The following is a 7,009-nucleotide window of genomic DNA, read 5'->3' as shown; positions in this document are numbered from 1 at the left end:
ATGTCTGGGAGAATTTGGCTTGGTGCTCCCACACTGCGCTCCGCAGCACGCACCACATTAAGGTATGGGAAAAACATCACTGGGTGAACCTACATGAACGAGGGTATATTTCTGCCATTATGACATGATAGGAATAACGTTTTGCCTCATGTACATAACAAGGCACGATCAAATATTACAATTTCCTGCTACATCATGTAATCCTATATTTAGTCCATTATAAATTAATCTCAGAAATGTCATATTCCCATAAATATGGCATGTTACCATGCACTGAGAGTTTTACCATGTACTAAAAGTTTTATCATGTACTGAAAGTGATCATGTACTGAGAGTCCTTAAACATACTATCCTGCCCAGGCACATTATTCATGTTGGCCATTTGTAAACCACTGTACTGTTCCGTGACCTAGTCTTCGGGATTATTAGTCCTAGTCAGTGTGGATTCAGAAATAGAGGAAATCAAGTGAAAGTTAAAAATAAACAATTACCAAATCTCCTAGTTACTCGTACACGGGAAGCAGAGAAGTTGATGGATCTACTGAATCCGCTGTATGACACAGAGGCTGAGTTTACACAGGCAGCCCAATTCTGATCTTTTTCCACTAATTGGTCTTTTGACCAATCAGATCAGCTCTTTTGCCAACAATTGGTCAAAAGATCAGAATTGGTCTGCCTGTGTAAAGGCAGTAATACTGTTATTTAGTTGAACAATGCTAAGCCAGCAACACCACTCACCATATCACCTTGAGGTTGATGAAGACGAAAAACTGTCGTTGCCCCTGACAGGTCTCACACTCTTTTGACACTTTGCCATCACAAAGGTCGCGGCTGCAGTGAAAATGTCAAGCAAGCCACCCAAGTGTTTGGTGGGAAATAAGGAAATGACTGCAATACAGACACTGTACTATAGCTATTTCCTAAGTAAGCATATAGTAACATATTACATATAGTAACAAATAACATATATTAGCATAGAACATATAGTAACATAGTACATACAGTAACAAATCAAATTGTATTTGTCCCATGCGCCCATTACTGTGAGATGCTTACTTACAAGCCCTTAACCAAATATGCAGTTTTAAGAAAATACCAAAAAAAAGTAAGAAATAAGAATAACAAATGATTAAAGAGCAGCAGTAAATAACAATATGGGGGCTATATACAGGGGGTACCGGCGTCCAGGTAATATGTATATGTTGGTAGAGTTATTAAAGTGACTATGCATAGATAATAACAGAGAGTAGGAGCAGCGTTCCAGAGGAGGGTGTCACGGCTGTCGAAAGGAGCGGACCAAAGTGCAGCGTGGTTGTAGTTCCACATTTTATTAAATCCATGAAACTTTGCAATACATAAATAACTGAATCGCCAAAACAACAAACCGTGACACAGAGAGAAACAAACACTACTCAAAATATAATCACCCACAAAACCCAGGAAGAAAAACCCCTACTTAAATATGATCTCCAATTAGAGACAACGAGGACCAGCTGCCTCCAATTGGAGATCATCCCAAACAAGCCCACATAGAAATACAAAAACTAGAACCTAAGAACATAGAAATAGAAAACATAGAAAAACACAAAACACCCCCTGTCACGCCCTGACCTACTCTAGCATAGAAAATCACATCTTACTATGGTCAGGACGTGTGTCACGTCCTGACCAGTATAAGGGTTATTTGTTATTGTAGTTTGGTCAGGACGTGGCAGAGGGTATTTTGTTTATGTGGTTCGGGGTGGTGATTTATGTAGTAGGGTGTTTGATTTATTATTTCCGGGTTTTGGTCTATGTTCTATGTTTTGTATTTCTATGTTCTTTCTGGTTTGTTGCATTTCTATGTTTAGGTTGATGGGGGGTTGGACTCTCAATTGGAGGCAGGTGCTTTCTCGTTGCCTCTGATTGAGAGTCCTATATATGGGTAATTGTTTGGTTTGGTGTTGTGGGAGATTGTTTCTTGTTTTGCCTATGTGAGCGTGACAAGACTGTTTTGTTGTTCGTGTGGTCTTCATTTCGTTATTTTGGTGTTCTCTTTATTTTAAAATAAAAACAAGATGAGCATCCACATTCCTGCTGCGTTTTGGTCCTCCATTCCCGACGACAACCGTTACAACATGACAGAGGGGGGAGCAATGCAAATAGTCTGGGTAGCCATTTGATTAGCTGTTCAGGAGTCTTATGGCTTGGGGGTAGAAGCTATTTAGGAGCCTCTTGGACCTAGACTTGGCGCTCCGGTACCACTTGCCGTGCGGTAGCAGAGAGAACAATCTATGGCTAGGGTGGCTGGAGTCTTTGACAATTTTTAGGGCCTTCCTCTGACACCGCCTGGTATAGAGGTCCAGGAAGCTTGGACCCGGTGATGTACTGGGCCGTACGCACTACCCTCTGTAGTGCCTTGCAGTCAGAGGCCGAGCAGTTGCCATACCAGGCAGTAATGCAATCCGTCAGGATGATCTCGATGGTGCAGCTGTAAAACATTTTGAGGATCTGAGGACCCATGCCAAATCTTTTCAGTCTCTTGAGGGGGATTAGGTTTTGTCGTGCCCTCTTCACGACTGTCTTGGTGTGCTTGGACCATGTTAGTTTGTCGGTGATCAGGCCTATCACTGTTGTGTCATCGGCAAACTTAATGATGGTCTTGGAGTCATGCCTGGCCATGCAGTCATGAGTGAACAGGGAGAACAGGAGGGGACTGAGCACGGACCCCTGAGGGGCCCCCGTGTTGAGGATCAGCGTGGCGAATGTGTTACCTACCCTTATCACCTGGGGGCGGACCGTCAGGAAGTCCAGGATCCAGTTGCAGAGGGTGGTGTTTAGTCCTAGGGTCCATAGCTTAGTGATGAGCTTTAAGTGCACTATGGTGTTGAGCTGAGCTGTAGTCAATGAATAGCATTCTCACAGAGGTGTTCCTTTTGTCCAGGTGTGAAAGGGCAGTGTGGAGTGCAATAGAGATTGCATCATCTGTGGATTTCTTGGTGCGGTATGCAAATTGGAGTGGGTCTAGGGTTTCTGGGATAGTGGTGTTGATGCGAGCCTTTACCAGCCTACCAGCATTTCATTGCTACAGACGTGAGTGCTACGGGTAAGTAGTCATTTAGGCAGGTCACCTTAGTGTTCTTGGGCACAGGGACTATGGTGGTATCTGGCTGCGGAGAGCATGATCACACAGTCGTCCGGAACAGCTGGTGCTCTCATGCATGTTTCAGTGTTACTTGCCTCGAAGCGAGCATAGAAGTTATTAAAACCTGTTAGCGGAACGCCTCACCAATATCCAATGGTATAGCGTGGCGCGAAATACAAATACCTCAAAAATACTATAACTTCAATTTCTCAAACATATGACTATTTTACACCATTTTAAAGACAGGACTCTCCTTTATCTAACCACATTGTCCGATTTCAAAAAGGCTTTACAGCAAAAGCAAAACATTAGATTACGTCAGGAGAGTACCCTCCCAAAAAATAATCACACAGCCATTTTCATAGCAAGCATATATGTCACAAAAACCAAAACCACAGCTAAATGCAGCACTAACCTTTGATGATCTTCATCAGATGACACTCCTAGGACATTATGTTATACAATACATGCATGTTTTGTTCAATCAAGTTCATATTTATATCAAAAACCAGCTTTTTACATTAGGATGTGATGTTCAGAACTAGCATACCCACTGCAAACTTCCGGTGAATTTACTAAATTACTCACGATAAACATTGACAAAAAACATAACAATTATTTTAAGAATTATAGATACAGAACTCCTTTATGCAATCGCGGTGTCAGATTTTAAAATAGCACATTTTGCAATATTCTGAGTACATAGCCCGGCCATCATGGCTAGCTAATTTGACACCCACCAAGTTTGGCCCTCACCAAACTCAGATTTACTATAAGAAAAATTGGATTACCTTTGCTGTTCTTCGTCAGAATGCACTCCCAGGACTTCTACTTCAACAACAAATGTTGTTTTGGTTCAAAATAATCCATAGTTATATTGAAATAGCTCCGTTTTGTTCGTGCGTTGAGGTCACTATCCGAAGGGTGACACGCAGGCGCATTTCGTGACAAAAAAAATCAAAATATTCCATTACACTACTTCGAAGCATGTCAAACGCTGTTTAAAATCAATTTTAATGCTATTTTTCTCGTAACATAGCGATAATATTCCAACCGGCGACGTTGTATTGATTCAAACACTGAAAGAAAAACATGGAGTCGTCTCGTGCACACGCGCTCCAGTGTCATTGTTCTCAGCAGGACCACTCACAAAAACTCCTGCTGTTTTTCGCCCAGAGACTGGAGAGCTCTCATTCCACTTTCTGGCGCCTTCTGAGAGCCAATGAAAGCCTTAGAAAATGTAATGTTACAGCAGAGATGCTGTATTTTTTATAGAGATGCCCTAGAAGGAAAACAAATTGTCAGACAGGGCACTTCCTGTATAGAATCTTCTCAGGTTTTGGCCTGCCATATGAGTTCTGTTATACTCACAGACACCATTCAAACAGTTTTAGAAACGTTAGAGTATTTTTTATCAAAATCTACTAATTATATGCATATTCTAGTTTCTGGGCAGGAGTAGTAACCAGATTAAATCGGGTACGTTTTTTATCCGGCCGTGAAAATACTGCCCCCTATCCCAAACAGGTTAAGCTCGTCTGGTAGGATCGTGTCACTGGGAAGCTCTCGGCTGTGCTTCCCTTTGTAGTCTGTAATAGTTTGCAGGCCCTGCCACATCCGATGAGCGTCGGAGCCGGTGTAGTACAATTCGATCTTAGTCCTGTATTGATGCTTTGCCATTTTGATAGTTCGTCGGAGGGCATAGCGGGATTTCTTTTAAGCTTCCAGGCTAGAGTCCCGCTCCTTGAAAGTGGCAGCTCTACCCTTTAGCTCAGTGCAAATGTTGCCTGTAATCCATGGCTTCTGGTTGGGGTATGTACGTACAGTCACTGTGGGTACGACATCCTCGATGCAGTTATTGATAAAGCCAGTGACTGATGTGGTGTACTCGGAAGAATCCCGGAAGAAATTCTAGTCTGTGCTAGCAAAGCAGTCCTGTAGTTTAGCATCTACTTCATCTGACCACTTTTTTATAGACCGAGTCACTGGTGCTTCCTGCTTTAATTTTTGCTGGTATGCAGGAGGATAGAATTATGGTCAGATTTGCCAAATGGAGGGCGAGGGAGAGCTTTGTGTGTGGAGTAAAGGTGGTCTAGATTTATTTTCCTCTGGTTGCACATCTAACATGCTGATAGAAATTAGATAGAACTGTTTTAAGTTTTCCTGCATTAAAGTCCCCGGCAACTAGGAGCGTTTTGTGGTGGTATTTAGACAGCTACAAAAAATGCAGATGAAAACTCTAGGTAGATAGTGTGGGCTACAGCTCATCATGAGATACTCTACCTCAGGCGAGAAAAACCTAGAGACTTCCTTAGATATCGTTGTAAAGGGTGCGTACTGGCGGCAGAGAAGTCAGGTGCAGGAGAGCAAAAACTGTGTTCCAACGAATGGTTTAATAATAAAAACCACCGGAAAATAGAACAAACAATCAATGGGTACAAAACCCGTCACACACCAGATAACGTGCACATGCACTTACAATAAACAATTCCGGACAAGGACATGGGGGGAACAGAGGGTTAAATACACAACATGTAATGATGGAATTGAAACCAGGTGTGTGGGAAGACAAGACAAAACAAATGGAAAATGAAAAGTGGATCGATGATGGCTAGAAGACCGGCGACGCCGACCGTCGAACGCCGCCCGAACAAGGAGAGGCATTGACTTCGGCGGAAGTCGTGACAATCGTGCACCAGCTGTTGTTTACATAAATGAATAGGCCCGCGCCCCGTGTCTTAACAGAGGTTGCTGTTCTGTCCTGCCGATAGAAAGTATAACCCGCCAGCTGTATGTTCTTAATGTCGTCATTCAGCCACGACTCGGTGAAACACAAGATATTACCGTTTTTAATGTCCCGTTGGTAGGATAAACGTGCTTTCAGTTCGTCCCATTTATTTTCCAGCGATTGAACGTTAGCTAGCAGGATGGAGGGCAGGTTAGCCACTTGTCGCCTGATCCTCACAAGGCACCATGATCTCTTTCTGCAAAATCTCAGTTTCTTTCTCCAGCGAATAACGGGGACCTGGGCCTGGTCGGGTGTCTGTAGTATATCCCTCCCGTCCAACTCACTGAAGAAGAACTCTTCGTCGAGTTTGAGGTGAGCAATCGCAGTTCTTATGTCCAGAAGCTCTTTTAGTTCATACGAGATGGTAGCAGCAACATTATGTACAAAACAAGTTACGAACAACGCGAAAAACAAACAAAATAGCATGGTTGGTTAAGAGCCGATTACATATCACATTACGTATAGTAACAAATAACATTTGGTAACACATTACATACAGTATAGTAACATACTACATATAGTAACATATTACATCTTTGTGTTTTAGAATAACAATAAAATTACAATACTGTTGTGTGACAAATGCAAACAAGATTGATATGGTACCAGTACAATACTGCTGTGTGTGTATATTGCTTTGAATGGATGATGCCATGCTTTTTCTACTACATTACATATAGTAACACATTTTTCCCAGTTTTCCTGTTTATAACTTGTGATTAAAAGATGTTCAATGCAGTGCCTATCATACTTACTTTCCCTTCCTCTGCCCCTCACAGTGATTGTATTGATCACAAATCAGTCCATCCCCACCACCATGATAATCAGATCCATTGTACACCCTGCAGATTTTCTGGTAGTGACGATAAAAACAAGGAAATAAATAACCTGCCATTGTCTTTTTAAAGAGCATCGCCTGATAATTAATTAATTAAAAAATGAGACTCTCTTCAGTCCATTAATTCATTAATTAATTCGAACAGACTCACATTTATTTATACAAGTGAATGTAACTGTGGCATTTAGTTAATGTGGCGCGCCATAGCGTGGCTAATTCAGTCGTCAAAATCTCGTATTCTCTTTCTTTTTACATTGTT

This window comes from Salmo salar, chromosome 03 (assembly GCF_965601325.2).
Source record: "Salmo salar chromosome 03, fSalSal1, whole genome shotgun sequence".
Lineage (NCBI taxonomy): Eukaryota > Metazoa > Chordata > Actinopteri > Salmoniformes > Salmonidae > Salmo > Salmo salar.
Note: the sequence above shows the minus strand (reverse complement) of the source record.